A 21,825-nucleotide genomic window follows, 5' to 3' on the forward strand; every position below is an offset into this window, starting at 1 on the left:
AAGGAGAAGAAAGAGGACGACAGATGACGTCACTACTAGAAAATTGGATTTTAGTGACACACATTGCGTAACTCTAAAAGTGTATAGTGACACTTCAACGTGCGTCACTAATGAGGGTGACTCGAAAGGCAATTTTGTCACTAAAACCTTTTCCATTCATTTTCTCTGCGTCACTATAGGCGTATAGTGTCAGGTGTTGTCAGACTGCAAAGGTAACAGCCACACACATGAAGTGTCACTATATCTTATTTATTTATTTTTTTTTTAATATTTTTAGAGATATAGTGACAGACCAAAAGAGCCACTATATGAAATATTTTTCTAAAAAAATATAATAATTAATTATTTTAATTCAAATTTTATATATTATAAATAATAATTTATATATTTTTTTTTTAAATGAAAATAATCTTTATTAGACAGAAATATCCGCTAATACAAAGGACTGAAGAGCGAGGGGAATATCAGTCTCAGAAAAAAGACGACCTGACCAATAACAAGCACCACATGCCATACAGTGGGCAACTTTGTTAGCAGACCGTTTAACATGACCAATAAAAACATTACTTAAAGAAGATAAAATAACTTGATAATCTTTAACAAATAAACCAAAAATAAAAGGCATAGATACCGAACTAAGAATAGCTTGAACAACTAAAATGCTGTTTGTCTCTAAAATGACATTTGACCTGTTATTCCTCTTTATCCAACTAAGTGCTTCTTTGAAACTGAGAACTTCTGCAATTTCGGGTCGGCAGCTGACAGAAGAAATAGTTGAAAACGCCTCCATCACTCGGCCATCGCAGTCGCGTGCTTCAAAACCCGTGCCTATCTCATTTGTGGCTTCAAAAACCGCCCCATCCACATTAATTTTTAACTGACAAGCAGCCGGTTGGGATCAATAATCTCTTGTGTCAGTGCGATTGGAAACCAGAGACACTGCGCCCAACCGCTTAGACTGAGCACTCGTGCATTGGCGAAGAGTGGTACGAGCCAGCCAAATAACATCAGCAGCACTATAGCTTCTACCATTTTAAAGCATGTAATTTCGAGCCTTCCAAATTGCCCAACCAACCATGACGGCTTCTTCCACCAATCCAATATTGCCCGCTGCCAGCACTTCCAGAAACCAGTCAAAAAAAAATTGTTGTGGAATGGCCAACACCTAACACAGATCGAAGCCAACATGAATGAGCAAAGGGGCATTGAACCAAAACATGGAAAATCGACTCTTCCCCATAGCTGCACAACACAGTCCACCGGAACATGTTTACTAGACAGTTGAGTACACGTAGGCAAACAACCCGAAAGAGCTTTCACAACAAAATGTAAAATCTTAGGAGCGGCTTTAAGCTTCCACAACATCTTCCAAACATCATCCTCCGTAGAGGAGTTCCAAGTACCATTGACCGACTGTAGATGATTATAGGAGCTTTTGACAGTGAAAAATCCAGTTGGATCCTTATTCCAAAACCAACTATCACTCGCAAGATTAACACTCAAAGACACCTGTTTGATGAGCTCAACATCAAGGGAATCAAACAAGTCCTCAATAAGCTCCAAGTCCCATTGTCTACTACCTGGCTTTATAAGTTGAGACACTTTACAATTAGTTAGTGCGAGATGATTAGAGAGCACACACGGATTATCCTCAGACAAAAGCCAAGGCGTGTTAAGCACCTCAGTAGATGAACCAGGCCCTATTCTCCTACGAGCACCATCTTTGAGCAGCGTTTGTGACTCAAAGACACTACGCCATATAAAACTCGGATTGCCACCTAACTCGGCCTCCAAGAATGTACAGTTAGGAAAATATCGAGCCTTATATATCCGACCCACAAGGGAGTCTTGATACAGCAGTAACCGAAAACCTTGATTACCCAACAAAGACAGATTATACTCACGCAAACTCTGAAAACCCATTCCTCCAGAGTTCTTCGTTTTGCATAATTTCCTCCAACTAAACCAACTCACCCCTTTCCTGCCACCCGAACTCCACCAATACTTAGACATAAGGCTTTCCAGATGTGAAAAAGTTTTCAAAGGCAACAATAACACAGACATGGCACAAGGGAGCCCAAGATAAGTACTATGTTCATCTGCAAGTCTCATTCTAAGGATCCCACACAATCGGTCTCGAGTAGCAGTAGGCACATTATTACTGAAGAATACAGAGGACTTACTGAAGTTAACCTGTTGACCAGAAGCGATCTCAAATAGCTGAAGCATATGTAATATATTCGAAGCCTCTCTATCAGTTACGCGACAATAGACATAACTATCATCGGCAAAAAGCATATGAGATATAACCGGAGCACCAGTAGCCACCTTGCAACCTTTAAGCCTACCATCCCGCTCGAACTTTCGTATCAAAGGTGAGAAGCCCTCAGCAGAAATAAGAAATAAATAAGGTGATAGAGTATCACCTTGTCTAATACCCTTCCCAGGAATAATCAGACCCAACTCATGCCCACCATGAATTATTTTATACCTCACAGAGCTAACCGTAGCAATAACAAGATCAACAAAACGCAAATCAAATCCCATTTTACTCATCATAGCTCAAAGAAAGCCCCACTCCACACGATCATAAGCTTTACTATGATCCAGCTTGAGCGTCATATAGCCTTCTTTGCCTTTACGCTTCCTTTTGAGATAGTGCATAACCTCAAATGCTATCATAATATTATCAATAATAAGGCGTCCCGGGATGAAAGCAGATTGGTTTGGGAATATGATCTGAGGCAACACTTCTTTTAAACGGTTTGCAAGCACCTTAGACACTATCTTATACAAGACATTGCACAAGGATATGGGCCAAAGGTCACCCATCGAAGTAGGTTGTTTCTTCTTCAGAATTAAAACAATATTTGTGTCATTTAGTCCATCATGAATACTCCCATCCGGAAAAAAATGGCAAACTTGGTTCACAACATCGCTCTTCACTATTTCCCAGTATTTCTGGAAAAAGCCTAGGGTCATACCATCGAGACCAGGAGATTTATCAGGATGCATACTAAACAGAGCTCTTCTAACTTCTTCCTCCAAGACTGGCCTAAGTAAAGCAAAATTCTGATCCACAGTAATTGAAGAAGTAATCTCCTCTACCATAGTTGAGTAATCGGCCACATTTGAAGTAAATAAGGTATTGAAATAATCAACAATAACATTCGGTAACTCATCCTCCCAAGTAACCCATTGACCCACATCATTCATAAGGCGAGTTATAGTATTGTGTTTCTTTCTAGAAGTAGCTTTAGCATGAAAATACTTACTGTTACTATCACCTTCTTGAAACCACAACTGTTTAGAGGGTTGGCGCCTGAACACTTCTCGTTGGTTCATAACTTCACTAAGATTCAGCTCAACCTTGCAGAACTTCTGAATGGATATAGCATCACGCCCCTTCTTCCAATACAGGATCTCCCGCTTCCAATGGCTAATGCATTGCTTAAAGTTCCCTGTATAATCTCGCCCCCACGATTGAAGAGATTCCCCACAATAAGAAATTTTCTTCATAACATGCTGACCTTCACAAAGGTCCCAACTATCTTTTACAACCTGCGGCACAACGGTTCACGAAGCCAGGCATTTTCAAAACAAAACTGACGAAATGGCACCGTCACGGAACGCACCGTCGGTTCAAGAAGTAGCGGGCAATGATCTAAAGTCGATACTTCCGATTATGTAGCTGGGCCATACGAAACCTCTGGAACCAGTTAGAACAAACGAGGGCTCAGTCAAGACAAATTTCAACCCATGAATCAGTGCCTCTCCCACGCTCCCAAGTGTAAGGATACCCGATTTACTCCATATCAACAAGATCACAGTCAACCAAAGCTTGATTAAAACCATCCACCAGCACTTGCGGATATCTATTTCCTCCTCTTTTATCTGCATGACTAGTAGTATTGTTTAAATCACTAATGATACACCAAGGAAGGGAAGATTTCGACTTTATGGAAAACCTAATAGAGTTGTTAGGTATAAATAATAATTTATATTAATTATATACAAATACGATTAAATATAACAATAATAATTTTAATTAACTAAATATAAAATTTATAAATTATACCATTATAATAATTCACATCAATAAAACTAATAAATATTACATATTAGTTCATTATACCAATAAATCCATAACTGTAAAATTATATAATAACTATTAGTCTATTAAAACAAAAAACAACTAACGCCCGGTAAGTTTGAATAAACGATAACATCTCACTTGCCCATTGGTCTATTAAAACAAAAAATAACTAACGTCTATAAGTTTGAATAACCGATAACATCTCACTTGCCTAATGCTCTTTCACGTCATCAATTTCTTCTTCTGTATACTTTGCATCACTTAACTACAAAATTTAAAGATAAATAATATGTTAATTAAAATTATCATCATATGCATTCTTAATAATAATAATAATAATAATATATGACATATTTATATAGTTTGTATTTGTTATGTACCTCAGCCAAAAAGTGTTTCCGGTTCGAAGCTTGAATTAAATCTTCCATCAACTTTATTACATACTATCCAAAAAGTGATGATCCATAATGTGCATCTTCAATCATTTTATCTAATGGATCCCAATTCACCTCTTCAATATATTCACTTACTTCTTTAGGCTTAAGAGAGGTATTTGGTCTACTAGGGGAATTTTTCCCATGACTATACCAAATTGTATAGCTTTTGTCAGTCCCATTGAAAAATAAATGTTCCTTGACTTTACATAAATTCAACTTTTTTACATTTCCACACTTAACACATGGACAAAAAATATCATTTGGGCCTACCATATTTTCCATACAAAATCTTATTAAGAATTCAACCCCATTTCTATACTCCTCAGATAACCTACTTGTTGACATCCATATTTTTCTTCCTACATCATTCGTATGAAATTACAAAAAAATAAAATCAAAATGAAGAACATAAAATTTCATTGACAATACGATAAAATAAACAAGCAAACATTTATCAATAATAACAAATAAAATTCTAAAAAAAATTGGACAGCATTTCCCCTATAATATTAGCCTAACCATCTGTTATAGTAAATTAATAATTTAAACAATTCAACAAACACACAATAAGTTTTCATCCTTATACCACCGCAACACAATCAAATGTTCTGTGTCACTAAAAACTACTTTTAATTTTTTAGTGACCCACACTTTTATGTGTGTCACTATATAGTGTCACTAAAAGCTTAATTTGTTGTAGTGCGTTTTGGGACTTCGAGTTTGCTGCGTGTTGTGGGGCTTTTCACTTAGCGGAGGAGGTTCATGTTCACACCTGGTTCTGGAGGAGGACAGGTTCCAACTTGGTTATGGAGGAGAAGGTGAAGGGTTCACTCGTGGAAGAAGAAGAAGCAGAAAAGAAGTGAAATGAAAAGAAAAAGAAGGAAAAATAAAGGAAATTCTTCATTATTTTTTAATTTTAAAATGATTAATTTTTTTTACTTATTTTTAATTTTAAAATACATTTTTATATTTTTTTAAAATAATTAATTACATTTACTAATAAGATTGTACTATGTGTACAATAAGATTGTGCCACGTATACACTGCGTACATGTAGACAATCAAAAGTTATTCGGAGGCCCTCCCCTCTAGCATAGACGGAAAGGACTCCGTGATCTTCATTAGTAAAACTGCTACCAAGAAGGAACAGAAGTCACAAGTGCTCAAGGATGGTAGCAGGGTAGTATAAACTGGGAAAGCCTTAGCTAAATGTTCCTGGAATTCTCTTATACAATATTCGAAGTGAAACCCAATGGCTGCATACCTTCTGACAATAAATCAGATCTTATTCCCGGCATCAAACCTTGGTAGTGTTTGTACGTGCTCTGTAGCTCCATTTTGTCCAATGGGTTGTGTATACACCAGCTTTGCAAGGTGAAACCTTTAGACAATACGTGTCTTTAGCCCGACAAGTAGGGTAGCAATAGTCGTGCACCACACAATGAGGAAGTTCCCTATCTACCAACGGTCAAATCGTCAAGGTTTAAATGCTATCTGTTGACCTAACTTTTAGCCAACGACAATGAGTCAAAAATAAAGCGAATAAATAAGACAAATAAAAGAAAGTAAAAATAGTAAAGTAAAGTGAACACTAGATTTTAACGAGGTTTGGCCCCATGAGAATGGAAATAGCCTACTCCCCTTGTAATTGTATTGACTTGAGAGAAGGAATAAAGCATTCTTCCTTTCAAAAGCTCTTACAATTGATCTGTGAGTTATTTTCACTCTTAAATCACTACTTTCTCTCATGAGTGTATTTCTGAATCAATTCATTTATTCCCTTTCATAGTGAGATTATGCCACTATTTATAGGGACTAAATAAATGAGGAATGATTTTGTAAAGCCCGCTTAGTTAATTTGGAAATTAGCAGCTGTTTATGTTTAATTATGAAATTATTTATAGCTATTTAAATAATTTAGTACTGTTATTTACGGAATTCAGAAATGCATGATTATGTCATCAGTAGCTTTTATATTTCGCATTTCCGGTGTCCGGTATTTTGGAACTCGGCGCTTGGCTCAGTAGAAATCACAACTTAGTATGTTAGTATTTTGGGGACGGGTTTTAGACATTGGGAATGTCGGGAATGGCTGGGAATTTAGAATGTCCCAAAAATACCCCTTTAGTTTGATTTTCATGATGTTATGGTGGAGGGGCAAAATGGTCTTTTTGCCCCATTAGTGTTTTGTCTTCTAGTGAGTTTATTAATTGAAAATTAAATGTTTAATTATTTATTAATTGGCTGAAATGAATGTTATATGTGTATTTGATTCCATTTCTTTATTTTACAAAAAATATCAAAGTTAGAAAAAATAGAAAACTCTCTCTTTTTCCTCTCTCTTTTCGGCTGGGTGCTTGGGGTTCAAGGGCTGGGATTTTCTTTGATTTTCAAGCTAGATTCAACCTAATTTGGGAGCTCTTGATTGTGGTAAGTGATTTCTAACTTCTCTTTGTGTTTTCTTGTGTTTTAAGAAAGTATATTGTTGATGCATGCATGTTTTTGTGGCTGTTGTTATGGCTGTGTTTAGTTGGTTTTTCTGAAGTTCAAAGCATGATTATTTGATGTTAATTGAGTTGTTTGATGCATGATTAGCTAGGTTGTTCAAGCTTTGAGTTTTCTATGTAAAAATGTGGTTTTTGGAAGGAAAATGTTGTGAATATGTTCTGTGATGTTGCTGTTGTTTCTATTAGTTTGCAGAGGTGTTTTTATGCTTAGTTAAGTAGAATTAAGCTAGTGGAATGCATGTTTAGGTGGTTTTGCTCAAGCTTGAGTTTGGAACTCAAAGCTTGAGCTCCAATGGCAAATTTTGTATCTGTGGTTTCTGGGTAGGTTTGATGCCTTGGATATGTTATTTGGGACATATAGAACAGGTCTGGAAAGCTTGGGACCAATTGGGGTTGAATTGGTCGAGTTATGAATTTTTATAGTTGCTGCCTGCGAGGAACCGGAATTCCGGTTGTGCATCCGGAATTCCGGATGGGGGTCCTGAATTTCCCAAAACCGGAATTCCGGTTGGGCAACCGGTCTACCGGTTGGGGGATTTTTCAGAACCCTAGTTTTCCTCGTTTTTGGGTTTTTAGGGGTATTGCCATGCTTTTTATCGATAGGGAAACTTTTAGTTCCAAGTTTTAGTCCCCGGGAAGTGATTTAGCGTGTCACTTATAGCGTTGTGATTTTTATGGTTTAGGAGCCGATGTCCGCCGTTCGGCTTCGGTTCCGGTCGGGTTGACCAAGACACACGAAATCGGAATCCGTAAGATTAGTATAACAGTATGCATATGTAGATTACATGTTTAGCGTGCATGTAGGAAGCCTGCTAGATTACATTAGTTATGTATTTAGGCTTCGAACCATCCAACCCTGTCACGTCGGTACGAGTGGAGTATGACCGACGGCGGAGTATGACCGGTTTGACCGATCAGTGACACTTGGTTGGTGGTTCGGCTATTGACCTATCCCGTCGGTACAGCCGGAGTATGACCGAGCGGCGGAGTATGACCGGTTCGACCGATCAGGAGGATACTTGTCAATAGTACCGTCCCCTGAACGTTCAAAACTCAGTACCATGTTGGACATGGCAGTAGTGGCTCAGTACCATGTTGGACATGGCAGTAGCGGGACTCAGTATCGTGTTGGACACGACAGTTAGTTTTATGTATGATATTATTATGCTTTTCTTACTGAGTCTGTCGACTCACAGTTTATGTTCATGTGTAGGTAAAGGCAAGGCAGTTGCTGATGGACCGTGAGCGAGCTTATGAGATTGTACATGTCGGGGCGGTTAGGCCTGGAGCGTACGATCCTCGGGACAGCACGGCTGAGATTTTTGTAACTGTCGTTAGACGACTTCATTTTGATGTAAAAGTTAAACAGTTAAAACGTTTGTAAATGATTTTATAAATCGGGATCCCGAGACTTTTATAATATGGTTTATAAGTTTAATTAAAAAAGCAAAATTTTAATTAATCACGTTTTCCCATAAACCTCGTTGATTAGCAACGAGCTGCACAGTACGTTTAAAAATCACGTAATACGCCTAAGATAGTTAGGGTGTAACAATTTGGTATCAGAGCCGCCAGGTTGTCTTCCGAAGATCGTCACGACATGTACAATCATCATCAGCAGTTAGCTCGGTTCACGGTTCAGTAAGCCTTTATTGCTTTAGTAGTTTATTTTATTCAGTTATGAAAAAGAAAAGCCTGTTAGGAAGCATATTAGTAGCCTGATAGTAGAATAGGCGCATGTTTCATTTCTAATTTCCAAATTAAGCGGCATTAGTAAGCTCGCCTTGAATACGACCTGATATGCCAACTCTTGGTTTCGCAGGCGGTTCTAACTAGATGGACGCCAGGCGGACTACCACGAGTCAGGGCAACTCCGTAGGGTCGAATCAAGGACAGGGAGCTCAGTTTCCCCCACCTGCCAGGGGCCGAGGTAGAGGTCCCCGAGGCAGGGCTCGTGGCCGGGGTGATGAGAACCCCCCACAGGCTGCCCAGGCTCCCCCAGCCGATCAGGGAGCCCCGAACTGGGAGTTACGGTTTGCGGAGATGCAAGCCCGGATCGAAGAACAAGACCTCGAGATCCAGAGGTTGAGACAGCAGGGTGCTCCTGCAGTTCCAGTGCCTATAGTTCCAGTGGCACCTGCCCCTGCTGCCCAGGCCGAGTTAGTGGTGGCGGCCCATAGATTGGAACCATTGTATGAGCGGTTCCGGAAGCAAGCACCTCCGGTATTCCTGGGAGGTCCGGACGTGATGAAAGCCGAGCAGTGGCTGACAGTGATTACCAGAATCCTGAATTTCATGGGTGTCACTGGTAACGACAAAGTGGTGTGCGCCACGTTTCAGTTCCAGGAGGACGCCCTGGTATGGTGGGACATGGTGTCTCAGATTCACGATGTCACCACCATGACCTGGGAAAGGTTCCAGGAACTCTTCAACGCGAAATATTACAATGAGGCGGTCAGAAGCGCCAAGAGGAAAGAGTTCGTTCACACGACCCCGGCGGGAGAACATGAGCGTCACCGAGTATACTACTCGGTTGTGGGTTGGCGAGGTTAGCCTCGGGAATTGTGCCGACCGACTTCAGCAAGAAGGAGAAGTATCTGGACGGGTTGAATCCCAAGATCAGGCATGACCTGATGATTACCACGGACGACAGCACCACCTATGCTCAGATGGTGGAGAAGGCACTGCGAGCTGAGGGCGCAGTGGGGTGCATGTCAGAACCAGCGAGTACTCCGGTTAGTGGCGGAGCTCCTACCTCTCCTGCATCAGGCTATAGCAGGGGGAGTAGTGGTTCGGCCATTGATCAGAGGAAGAGGGCACCCACTGCTTCCGGCGGCTCGAGTCAGAACAAGAGGTTCCGGGGGAACCGCAACAGAGGGAGTCGTCCTGGTGGTAATGAGACCCGATTCTCCTATCCCGAGTGCCCTAGCTGCAAGAGGCATCATCGGGGTGAGTGCAAGGGGCAGGGATGCTTTCATTGTGGCATGCCCGGACACTTCAAGAGGGAATGTCCCCAGCTCCGACCAGAGGCACCGAGAGCTCCAGCGATACCCACTCCAGCCAGGGTATTCGCTATCACGCAGGCTGATGCAGATGCCAGCCCATCAGTTGTTACAGGTCAGCTTTTTATTAACAACTCGCTTCATTCAGTGCTATTTGATTCTGGGGCTACACATTCTTATGTGGCGGCCAGAGTCTTTAGTAAGTTGGGTAGACCCTTTGATAGATATGAATCAGGGTTTGGAACCCTGTTACCTGGCGGAGAATTGGTTATCTCCAATAGGTGGATTAGGTCTATGCCGATCAGGATAGATGGTAGAGAGTTAAGCGCTGATCTGATAGAGATGAGCTTAGTCGAATTTGATATTATTTTAGGAATGGATTTCCTATCTAAATATTCGGCGAGCATTGACTGTAAGAGGAAGATGGTGGTCTTCCAACCGGAAAGTGAAGAACCATTTGTATTTGTGGGTTCGGTTCAGGGATCTCGGATCCCGGTGATCTCAGCTATGTCAGCGAGAGAATTATTGCACGGTGGGTGCTTAGGGTTTCTGGCCGTGGTGGTGGACACCACTCGGCCAGACACCATTCGGCCAGAGGACATTAGAGTGGTTCGGGAATTTTTGGACGTCTTTCCCGAAGAACTTCCAGGGTTACCACCTCAGCGGGAGATCGATTTCGTGATTGACTTGGCACCAGGGGTGGATCCGGTTTCCAAAGCCCCGTATAGGATGGCTCCAGCTGAACTTAAGGAATTAAAGATTCAGCTCCAAGGGTTGCTTGACATAGGGTTCATTCGGCCCAGTGTGTCACCCTGGGGAGCCCCGGTTTTGTTCGTCAAGAAGAAGGATGGATCTATGAGGATGTGCATCGACTACAGAGAGTTGAACAAGCTGACGGTGAAGAATAAATACCCATTACCTAGGATCGATGACTTGTTCGATCAGCTTCAGGGGAAGACGGTCTTTTCTAAGATTGATCTCCGTTCGGGTTATCATCAGTTGAGAATCCGAGAGGAGGACATTCCAAAGACGTCTTTCCGCACTAGGTATGGACATTACGAGTTTCTGGTTATGTCATTCGGACTAACCAATGCTCCTGCAGCATTCATGGACCTGATGAATAGAGTATTCAAGGATTTCCTCGATATCTGTGTGATTGTGTTTATCGACGACATCCTCGTGTACTCTCAATCAGAAGAGGAACACGAGTTACATCTTCAGATGGTACTACAACGGCTTCGAGAACATAGACTTTATGCCAAGTTCAAGAAATGTGAGTTCTGGTTGTCTCAGGTGTCCTTCCTAGGGCACATTGTGAGTAAAGATGGGATCAAGGTGGATCCCGGGAAGATTGAATCCGTCAGGGACTGGCCGAGACCGAAGACAGTGACAGAGATTAGAAGCTTCTTGGGATTAGCTGGGTACTACCGTAGGTTCGTGGAGGGGTTCTCCAAAATTTCAATGCCCCTAACCGAGCTTACAAAGAAGAATCAGCGATTTATCTGGTCAGATAAATGTGAAGCTAGCTTTCAGGAGCCGAAGCGAGATTGATTACCGCTCCGTACTAGCTTTGCCTTCGGACAAGGAGAAGTTCGTAGTCTCATCGTGACGCATCCAAACAGGGTTTGGGGTGCGTATTGATGCAAGCCGATCGGGTTATCGCTTATGCCTCCCGTCAGTTAAAGGATTATGAACAGCGATACCCGACTCATGATTTAGAATTGGCCGCAGTGGTTTTTGCACTGAAGATTTGGCGGCATTACCTGTACGGGGAGAAGTGTGAGATCTATACCGACCATAAAAGTCTCAAGTATTTCTTTACTCAAAAAGATTTGAACATGAGACAAAGGCGTTGGTTGGAATTAGTGAAGGATTACGATTGCGAGATCCTCTATCATCCCGGAAAAGCCAATGTAGTGGCTGATGCCCTGAGCGTAGGGTCCCGGGCAAGTAGCTAGCATGGTTCAGATCTCATCTCAGCTAGCTGAGGATATGGTTAGATCCAGCATTGAGTTTGTGGTAGGTCAGCTTCACAACTTGACGCTGCAATCTGATCTATTAGAAAGAATAAAAGTCGCTCAGATGACAGATCCGGAGTTAGTGAAAATCCGAGATGAGGTATTGGCTGGTCAAGCCAAAGACTTTTCAGTGTCAGATAGTGGGATGCTTTTGTATAAAGCCAGGGTTTGTGTTCCGAACAGTGTGGAATTGAGAAACGAGATCTTTGAGGAGGCTCATTCTACTCCATATTCTCTGCATCCCGGCACCACCAAGATGTACCAAGATTTGAAACCGTACTTCTGGTGGAGCGGTATGAAGAAGAATTTGGTAGAATTCGTATCGAGATGCCTCACTTGTCAGCAGATCAAGGCTGAACATCAGAGACCAGCAGGGTTGTTGCAGCCTCTAACCCTACCAGAATGGAAATGGGAGGATATTACGATGGATTTTGTGGTCGGGTTACCTAGGACCACGGGTATGTATGATTCCATCTGGGTAGTGGTGGATCGATTTACGAAATCGCTCATTTTCGGGTTAGAACAACGTTTACAGTGGATCAGTTGGCAGAGTTATATGTCAGGGAGATAGTGAGACTTCACGGGGTACCAAAGTCTATAGTTTCGGACAGGGATCCGAAATTCACCTCCAAATTTTGGCAAAGTTTGCAACGGGCAATGGGTACGAAGCTGAAATTCAGTACAGCATTTCATCCTCAGACAGATGGTCAGTCCGAAAGGACAATTCAGATATTGGAGGATATGTTGAGAGCCTGTGTTATGGACTTTGAAGGCTCATGGAGTAAATACCTACCGTTGATAGAATTTTCTTACAACAACAGTTACCAGAGTACGATAGGGATGGCTCCCTATGAACTGTTGTACGGTAGGAAATGTAGATCCCCTATCCACTGGGATGAGACAGGGGAGAGGAAATACCTAGGTCCAGAGTCAGTTCAGCGGACCAATGAGGCAATAGAAAAGATAAAAGCTAGAATGCTTGCCTCACAGAGCAGACAGAAGAGTTACGCAGATCCGAAACGTAGAGACGTTGAGTTCCAAGTAGGGGAACATGTATTTTTACGGGTATCTCCGATGAAGGGGATTAAACGTTTCGAGAAAAGAGGCAAGTTATGCCCTAGGTTTACAGGACCTTTCGAGATTCTCGAGAAGATAGGTCAAGTGGCATATCGGTTAGCATTGCCTCCAGCCTTATCAGCAGTGCACAACGTATTCCATGTCTCAATGTTGAGAAAATACGTTTCAGACCCCTCTCATATACTCAGTTATGAGAGTCTTCAGCTTCAAATGGACATGTCATATGAGGAACAACCAGTGCAGATCCTGGATAGAAAGGATAAAGTCCTTCGGAATAAGACCATAGCTTTGGTCAAGGTTCTCTGGAGAAACAGTAAGGTGGAAGAAGCCACCTGGGAGCTAGAGTCAGATATGCGAGCTCAATATCCAGAGTTATTCAGGTTAGATTTCGGGGACGAAATCCTTTTAAGGGGGGGATAGTTGTAAAGCCCGCTTAGTTAATTTGGAAATTAGCAGCTGTTTATGTTTAATTATGAAATTATTTATAGCTATTTAAATAATTTAGTACTGTTATTTACGGAATTCAGAAATGCATGATTATGTCATCAGTAGCTTTTATATTTCGCATTTCCGGTGTCCGGTATTTTGGAACTCGGCGCTTGGCTCAGTAGAAATCACAACTTAGTATGTTAGTATTTTGGGTACGGGTTTTAGACATTGGGAATGTCGGGAATGGCTGGGAATTTAGAATGTCCCAAAAATACCCCTTTAGTTTGATTTTCATGATGTTATGGTGGAGGGGCAAAATGGTCTTTTTGCCCCATTAGTGTTTTGTCTTCTAGTGAGTTTATTAATTGAAAATTAAATGTTTAATTATTTATTAATTGGCTGAAATGAATGTTATATGTGTATTTGATTCCATTTCTTTATTTTACAAAAAATATCAAAGTTAGAAAAAATAGAAAACTCTCTCTTTTTCCTCTCTCTTTTCGGCTGGGTGCTTGGGGTTCAAGGGCTGGGATTTTCTTTGATTTTCAAGCTAGATTCAACCTAATTTGGGAGCTCTTGATTGTGGTAAGTGATTTCTAACTTCTCTTTGTGTTTTCTTGTGTTTTAAGAAAGTATATTGTTGATGCATGCATGTTTTTGTGGCTGTTGTTATGGCTGTGTTTAGTTGGTTTTTCTGAAGTTCAAAGCATGATTATTTGATGTTAATTGAGTTGTTTGATGCATGATTAGCTAGGTTGTTCAAGCTTTGAGTTTTCTATGTAAAAATGTGGTTTTTGGAAGGAAAATGTTGTGAATATGTTCTGTGATGTTGCTGTTATTTCTATTAGTTTGCAGAGGTGTTTTTATGCTTAGTTAAGTAGAATTAAGCTAGTGGAATGCATGTTTAGGTGGTTTTGCTCAAGCTTGAGTTTGGAACTCAAAGCTTGAGCTCCAATGGCAAATTTTGTATCTGTGGTTTCTGGGTAGGTTTGATGCCTTGGATATGTTATTTGGGACATATAGAACAGGTCTGGAAAGCTTGGGACCAATTGGGGTTGAATTGGTCGAGTTATGAATTTTTATAGTTGTCGCTCGCGAGGAACCGATTCGGTTGTGCATCCGGAATTCGGATGGGGGTCTGAATTTCCCGAACCGGAATTCGGTTGGGCAACCGGTCTACGGTTGGGGGATTTTTCGAACCCTAGTTTTCCTCGTTTTTGGGTTTTTAGGGGTATTGCCATGCTTTTTATCGATAGGGAAACTTTTAGTTCCAAGTTTTAGTCCCGGGAAGTGATTTAGCGTGTCACTTATAGCGTTGTGATTTTTATGGTTTAGGAGCCGAGTCCGTCCGTTCGGCTTCGGTTCCGGTCGGGTTGACGGCACACCCGAAATCGGAATCCGTGTAAGATTAGTATAACGGTATGCATATGTAGATTACATGTTTAGCGTGCATGTAGGAAGCCCGCTAGATTACATTAGTTATGTATTTAGGCTTCGAACCATCCAACCCCGTCACGTCGGTACAGGTGGAGTATGACCAAGGCGGAGTATGACCGGTTCGACCGATCAGCCGACACTTGGTTGGTGGTTCGTCTATTGACCTATCCCGTCGGTACGGTGGAGTATGACCGGCGGCGGAGTATGACCGGCTCGACCGATCAGGAGGATACTTGTCAATAGTACCGTCCCCTGAACGTTCAAAACTCAGTACCATGTTGGACATGGCAGTAGTGGCTCGCACCATGTTGGACATGGCGATGGCGGGACTCGCATCGTGTTGGACACGGCAGTTAGTTTTATGTATGATATTATTATGCTTTTCTTACTGAGTCTGTCGACTCACAGTTTATGTTCATGTGTAGGTAAAGGCAAGGCTGTAGCTGATGGACCGTGAGCGAGCTTATGAGATTGTACATGTCGGGGCGGTTAGGCCTGGAGCGTACGATCCTCGGGACAGCACGACTGAGATTTTTGTAACTGTCGTTAGACGACTTTCATTTTGATGTAAAAGTTAAACAGTTAAAACGTTTGTAAATGATTTTATAAATCGGGATCCCGAGACTTTTATAATATGGTTTATAAGTTTAATTAAAAAAGCAAAATTTTAATTAATCACGTTTTCCCATAAACCTCGTTGATTAGCAACGAGCTGCACAGTACGTTTAAAAATCACGTAATACGCCTAATATAGTTAGGGTGTAACAAATTTCTTGTTGTCTATAAGGAATAAAATAGGAAACTGTATTAATTGTATAATTACAATGTAAGGAATAGGAACCTAAAGTGTGTTTCCTTTATTCTCTGACTGAATCCCACAATTATAGAGATTGTCTTCGTGTCTTGGAAATGACGAGATGGTTCTATGGAACTGCCATCTTACATGCTTCATGTAACGCCCCCGCTTCAAGCCTCCATTGGGCCCTTACACCCATAGAATAATGGCTCTTATACACGATCACATCACTCTGGCTGCTTCATGGACTGATGACTGACCCTACAAACCAAGACGAGTGTTTCCACGGTACTTTTTCCTCACTCGCACACTTCCTGGGAAAACTTCCCAGGAGGTCACCCATCCTGAAATTATCCCAGGTCAAGCACGCTTAACCATGGAGTTCTTTCGTGATGGGCTACCCAAAAACAAGATGCACCTTGTTGATATAAGTAGTATCAATCAATCCATTTAAGCCCTCTTCAGCTATTTAGTCCCATACCTACATAGTCTTAGAATCATTCCACTTGACCTTCCCTAGGTGGTGTGGGATTGCACAACTTACTCGGTATTTCCCCTTTGCGGACATCGAGCTTCAAACTGACCTGTCATATGAAGTACAACTAGTTCAAATCCTGGACAGGATGGAAAATGTGTTGTGAAACAAGACTTTTTGCTAGTTAAAGTGTTGTGGCAGAACTACAAGGTTGAAGAAGTGACTTGGGAATTAGAGTCACAGATGCGGGAGCAGTATCCCGAGTTGTTCAGGTAAATTTTGGGGACAAAATTTCTATAAGTAGGGGATAATTGTAATATCCCGAAAAATAATATGGTATTTAATTAGACATATTTTCTTAAATATGTAATTATTTTTATAATGGAGTAAGATTATGATCTTACTTAGGTTAAATGGTGTGAATTTAGTGAATGATTAAATAAAGTGTAATTTATTAATTACGGAGATTTTACTAGATTATGTGGGTATCGTGGATACCATTTTTGAAGTAAAATATTTCAGGCCCGGCAACCGTGGGAACTTGACAGTGTGGTCAAAGATATCACGATAATAAAGTATGGATTGAATTGGATTTAATTTTGAACTAGTTTAGAGTGTTAGGTTGTCGATTTGGGCAGATTACTTAGAATTACTAAAATACCCCTGCGCTTGATTTCTTTTAAGTTAGGGTTATGAGGGGCATTATGGTCATTTTTGGGATAGAAATCTATTTTGTCCTATATGGTTGGCTGAAATGATATTAATTACATAAGTTATTATTTATTTACTTTTATTTATCACTAAGTTATGAAAATTAAGAACCGAAACCTAGGAAACTAAGAACCATTCCATATCTCTTTCTCTCCCCTCTAATCGACCCTAGAAGGAACTAAAGCAAGCTCAGCTCAGATTTGTGCTTAAACTCCTATTAGGTGTTCTTGAGGTAAGTCTCCCTCCTAGTCTATGGTGATTTATCATTGTTTATAATGGGTTTTTGTTAGAAACATGGTGATTTCAGGGTTGTTTGGGGTAGCTTAGATTTTGAGCTTATTTCTAAGTTATTTTAGGGTTTGTATGATGTTTGTGGTGTGCTGTATGACTGATTAAATGTAAAAATAGCAATTTTTATTTATTTAAGAACTTGGTTTTGAGCCTAGTATGGTGAAATTGATAATTGGTTGAATTGTTGTAAATTGGTGCTTGAAATATGTTGTATTTGTGTAATTACACTGTACTGGAAAGTTTGATTAGGTTTGGAGGAGGTTTGGGTTGAAATTGAGGACGAAAACCCAAGGTTTTCTGGTCTGGCAGAACCGGTCGACCGGTTGATCTACAGGGTGAATTCTAGGGTTATCTTCGAGTGTTGTTTTGGCTCGGGGGGTACCTAGTGTCTGTTTGGATTGATTATGTGTTGTGTAGCCTATTTTGAGATTGTTGGAAGTTAGGTTACATTTGGTTTTACGATTAGGGTTTTATTTCTGAAATTTTTGTTTTAGGCTTTTAATGAGTTTTGGTTGTCGTGACGTAGGACTGGGATCGCAAAGCTTTGTTTCCACTCAGATTTTCCTGCACACCTTATTTTGGACAGAGCTAAGAAAAGTGTTATGCATCTCTTAGGATTAAGTGATTAACAATTGTGTTGTTATAGTCTCGATTATGATCGAGAACCTGAATTTATGTTTGTTAAGCCTCAATTATAACTGAGGGTTTGAAACGGTCATTACTGTTATGAGTAATTACTCTTGAAACCGCAAATAGGTTTCTTACTTATCGTTCTCTATATCGGGCAACGATAGTGACATATATAGCTCGTGGGTAACGAGTGGTAAGGGTACTTTATGAAGTACCAAGATTGTGTGATTACGATGTTGTGTAATTGTTTAGACATGTTTATCACGGGTGCTAAATGGTACAGGTAATGGAAAGGCTAAGGTTGAGCAGCAATGAGTATGAGGTTGCTGTAGCAATGTACATATCAGTCGCGATGCCACGGCCCGGTGGACAGGATGCTCCATTTTGAATGTATTTGAAATATAAACTTATTTTGTAAAAGTACTTTTAGTCCTGAATGTAAATATTTTGATAATATTAATACTTAACTTTTATAAAAATTATGCGTTTGTTCAAATGTATAAATTTTAATTAACCACACTTTTGGTATAATTATATAAATTAGTAAAAGACTAATTTTATAAAAGCACACATGTGGCGTCTCTGTTAGAAAGGGCTTTAGAAATGGTATCAGAGCCTTGACCCAGCCGGAAGTGTGGTTGACAAGGACATCGGACCCCATAAGAGGGGTGATTGTAACAGTCAGTAGTCCCGTGATCCGTAAGGGGAAATACTGGGTAACATGTGCAATCCCACACTTCCTGGGGAAGGTCAAGCTGGATGATTCTGAGACTGTGTAGGTATGGGACTACATAGTTGAAGAGAGCTTAAATGGATTGATTGGTGCTACCTATGTCAACAAGGTTCATCTTATTTTTCGGTACCCCATCACGAAAGAACTCCACAGTTAAGCGTGCTTGACCTTGGGTAATTTCAGGATGGGTGACCTCCTTCCTAGGAAGCATGCGAGTGAGGACAAAGCACACTGGAAACACTTGTGTTTGTCTATAGGGTGAGTCGTCATTCCATGAAGCAGTCAGAGTGATGTACTCATGTATAAGAGCCATCACTCCGTGGGTGTAAGGGCCCAATGGAGGCTTGAAGTGGGGACGTTACAGTTTCTTCTGCAATTATTACACTACACTCCTCGGTCAATGCCACTGTTTCATAGTACTCCATTTTTCTCTTCTTGGACTGGATTTCTTTCATGAACTTCACATAGCTTGGCATTTGTTCCAAGGCTTTGCAAAGGGGATGTTAATGTGCAAGTTCTTAATTACTTCTAGAAATTTCGAAAACTAGCTGTCTAGGTTGGTCTTTCAGAGCCTTCGTGGATAAGGGATCTTGTGGTCAATGCTGACAGGTGAAGAAGCTTCTTTTGATGTGAGACCCTCAATAATCTTCTTCTGTGCTGGTGTCGGTGCTGGTTGATCGTAAACCACTTCTTCCACTGTTTCATTTTCATTAGGTCCCTCATACTTCTTCCCACTTCACAAGGTGATTGCCTTACAGTTTTCTTTTGGGTTCACCTCTGTTGTGCTAAGCAAGTTACCTTGACGGCGGGTAGCTATTTGAGTCGCCAATTGCCCCATTTGATTTTCTAAGACTTTAATTGATGATCTAGTCTCTGTCATAAACTGTAGCAACAAATCTGTTTGTAGACTAAACCCTCCACTAGAACCTTGTTTCTGTGGTTGTTGTTGATTCTATTGGGGCTCATTTTGCTGCTGATAGAACCCCTATAGTTCCAAATTAGAGGACTGCCCCTGTACATATTGCCGTCGACCCCTTCCTTGATTGTACCCATAGTTGTTGTTTTGAGAATAATTCCCGATGGCTTTTGCTTGATCCATCGGGAAACTATTCACATCTATGGGGCATTTGTCATAGGTGTGGGGACCCCCACAGAGCTCACAAGAAACTTGAGCCTGTTTTGCTTACACATCCATCAGCTTTGTCAGGGCCTCAACTTGGGCTGTCAATTTGGTGATGGCGTCTACCTCGTGCATACTAGCTACCTTCTTCATTTAGCTTCTTTTAGTTGGCCATTGTTGGTTAATCATAGCCATTTCTTTGAGTAGATCATACCCCTCATTTGCACTTTTTCTCATAAATTCCCCACCAGCTGCGGCATCCATAATCGTTCTGGTGTTACCAATCAGCCCATTGTAGAAATTGTGAATTAACATCCACTTTTCAATCCCATGATGTGGACATTTTCTGATGAGATCCTTGAACCTCTCCCAAGCCTCATAGAGAGATTCATTGTTCAGTTGATAAAAATTATTAATTTATCCTCTCAGCTTGGTAGCTTTTGCTGGAGGAAAAAACTTGGACAAGAACTTTGTCTCCAAATAAGTCAATGTAGCAATTGAGTTGGGTGGCAAGGAAATTAACCAACTTTTGGCTCACTCCCGCAGCGAGAATGGGAACACTCTCAGGCGGATGGCATCATCGCTAACTCCGTTTACTTTGAAAGTTTTGCATAACTCCATAAAAATTGACAGGTGCAAATTTGGATCTTCAGAGGGCATTCCACCAAACTTGACTGAAGACTACATCATTTGGAGTATGGCTAGCTTTATCTCAAAGTTATTAGCCTCTACGGCGGGTGGTCTTATACAAGACTGAACCCCCGTCAATGTTGGAAGAACATAGTCTCTCAGACTACGGTCAGGTGGAATACGACCGTTTGCCTGGTCTTCTACGACACCTCTGTTATTACCGTTCTTGCTGTCATTATTACTGAAATTAGCGTTATCAGCCATAACTTCTTCTGTTTCAGCTCTTGCTGTGCTTCTTTCTTACTTTTTGTTTCTTCTATTTCTTCTACAGGTCTTTTCAATTTCAGGATCAATAGGCAGTATTATACTTTGTCCTTGACGTCGCATGCACCCCCAATCCATGAAATAAAAAAAGACAATCTAAAAGAAACAGATTAGCAATAAGCAAAAAGAATTGACCATAGTAGAATTTAATCTAATTTTTGTAATGTCAATTTTTAAACAATTCCCCGGCAACTGCTCTAAAAACTTGTTACAAAAAATATGAATAGCCACACAAGTGTATGTAATCAAGTAGTACTCACACAGATGAGGTCGATCCCACAAGGAATTGAACTGAATACCACTAAATCAGACTTATAATTCTATTTGGTAACCAAAAAGTTGTGATTGAAATAAAAATTAAGATTAACAAGAAAATAAAATTATACAATAAAAATATTTAATCAAAGATGAGAAATTAAGGAAAAGAATCTTGTTGATTTAATTACCAAATTATTAATGTTAAGTACTATTCTCTTTCTCAATGTGAATGATAGGTTATAAAAATTAACCTAACTCTTTTTCAGATCTTGTAGGCCCTAAATCACATGTTATCTAATCATCTCTGAATTAGACTAACATATAATCAGCATTAAGCAATAATCTCAAGGTCACTTAGGCTATGCAAATACTTTCGTTTCACATCAAAACCTAGTTTATCCAATTTTAGAATTCCCAATTCTCACTTTTCAAATTTTGAATTCGGATCATAAATCATGCAAAAAGTGATCAATCTTAAACATGTAAATAACACAAATATGGATAAATTCACAATCAAAAAAGGAGAAATAGCAATTATAGTAAAAAATTAAATAGCAGTGAATATGTAAAGCTCAGCTCATGGAATAGAGGCTGGCATGAATTGTATTTATACACAAATGATTGGTACAGAATATTTTAGATTTGGTACAGCTGTACAGAAAGGGATTACAATGAAATCAGTGGAAGGAATATTCTAACAACCTCTGACAATGCCCAATTCTGAGGACCACATGGCTAACGGCTATCACAGCAAATATTGACAGCACAGCAGTAGGTAATTAGGATTAATTCATTTTCTTAACACCCCTTCTCAAACTGAAAGGGGTTTCAACCACTCCAAGTTTGTCACTTAG

The 21,825-nt window shown here is 40.5% G+C and overlaps 1 non-coding gene across 1 annotated transcript; it reads left to right on the forward strand.

The window, feature by feature from the left end:
- Window positions 1-20,084: 20,084 nt before the first annotated feature.
- LOC115718303 (small nucleolar RNA R71) lies at window positions 20,085-20,191 on the forward strand. The gene has a single exon (XR_004011883.1). It is a non-coding gene; the product is annotated as a small nucleolar RNA R71 (small nucleolar RNA).
- The last annotated feature ends 1,634 nt before the right edge of the window (window positions 20,192-21,825 follow it).

The sequence above is a fragment of the Cannabis sativa genome, chromosome 5 (assembly GCF_029168945.1).
Source record: "Cannabis sativa cultivar Pink pepper isolate KNU-18-1 chromosome 5, ASM2916894v1, whole genome shotgun sequence".
Classification (NCBI taxonomy): domain Eukaryota; kingdom Viridiplantae; phylum Streptophyta; class Magnoliopsida; order Rosales; family Cannabaceae; genus Cannabis; species Cannabis sativa.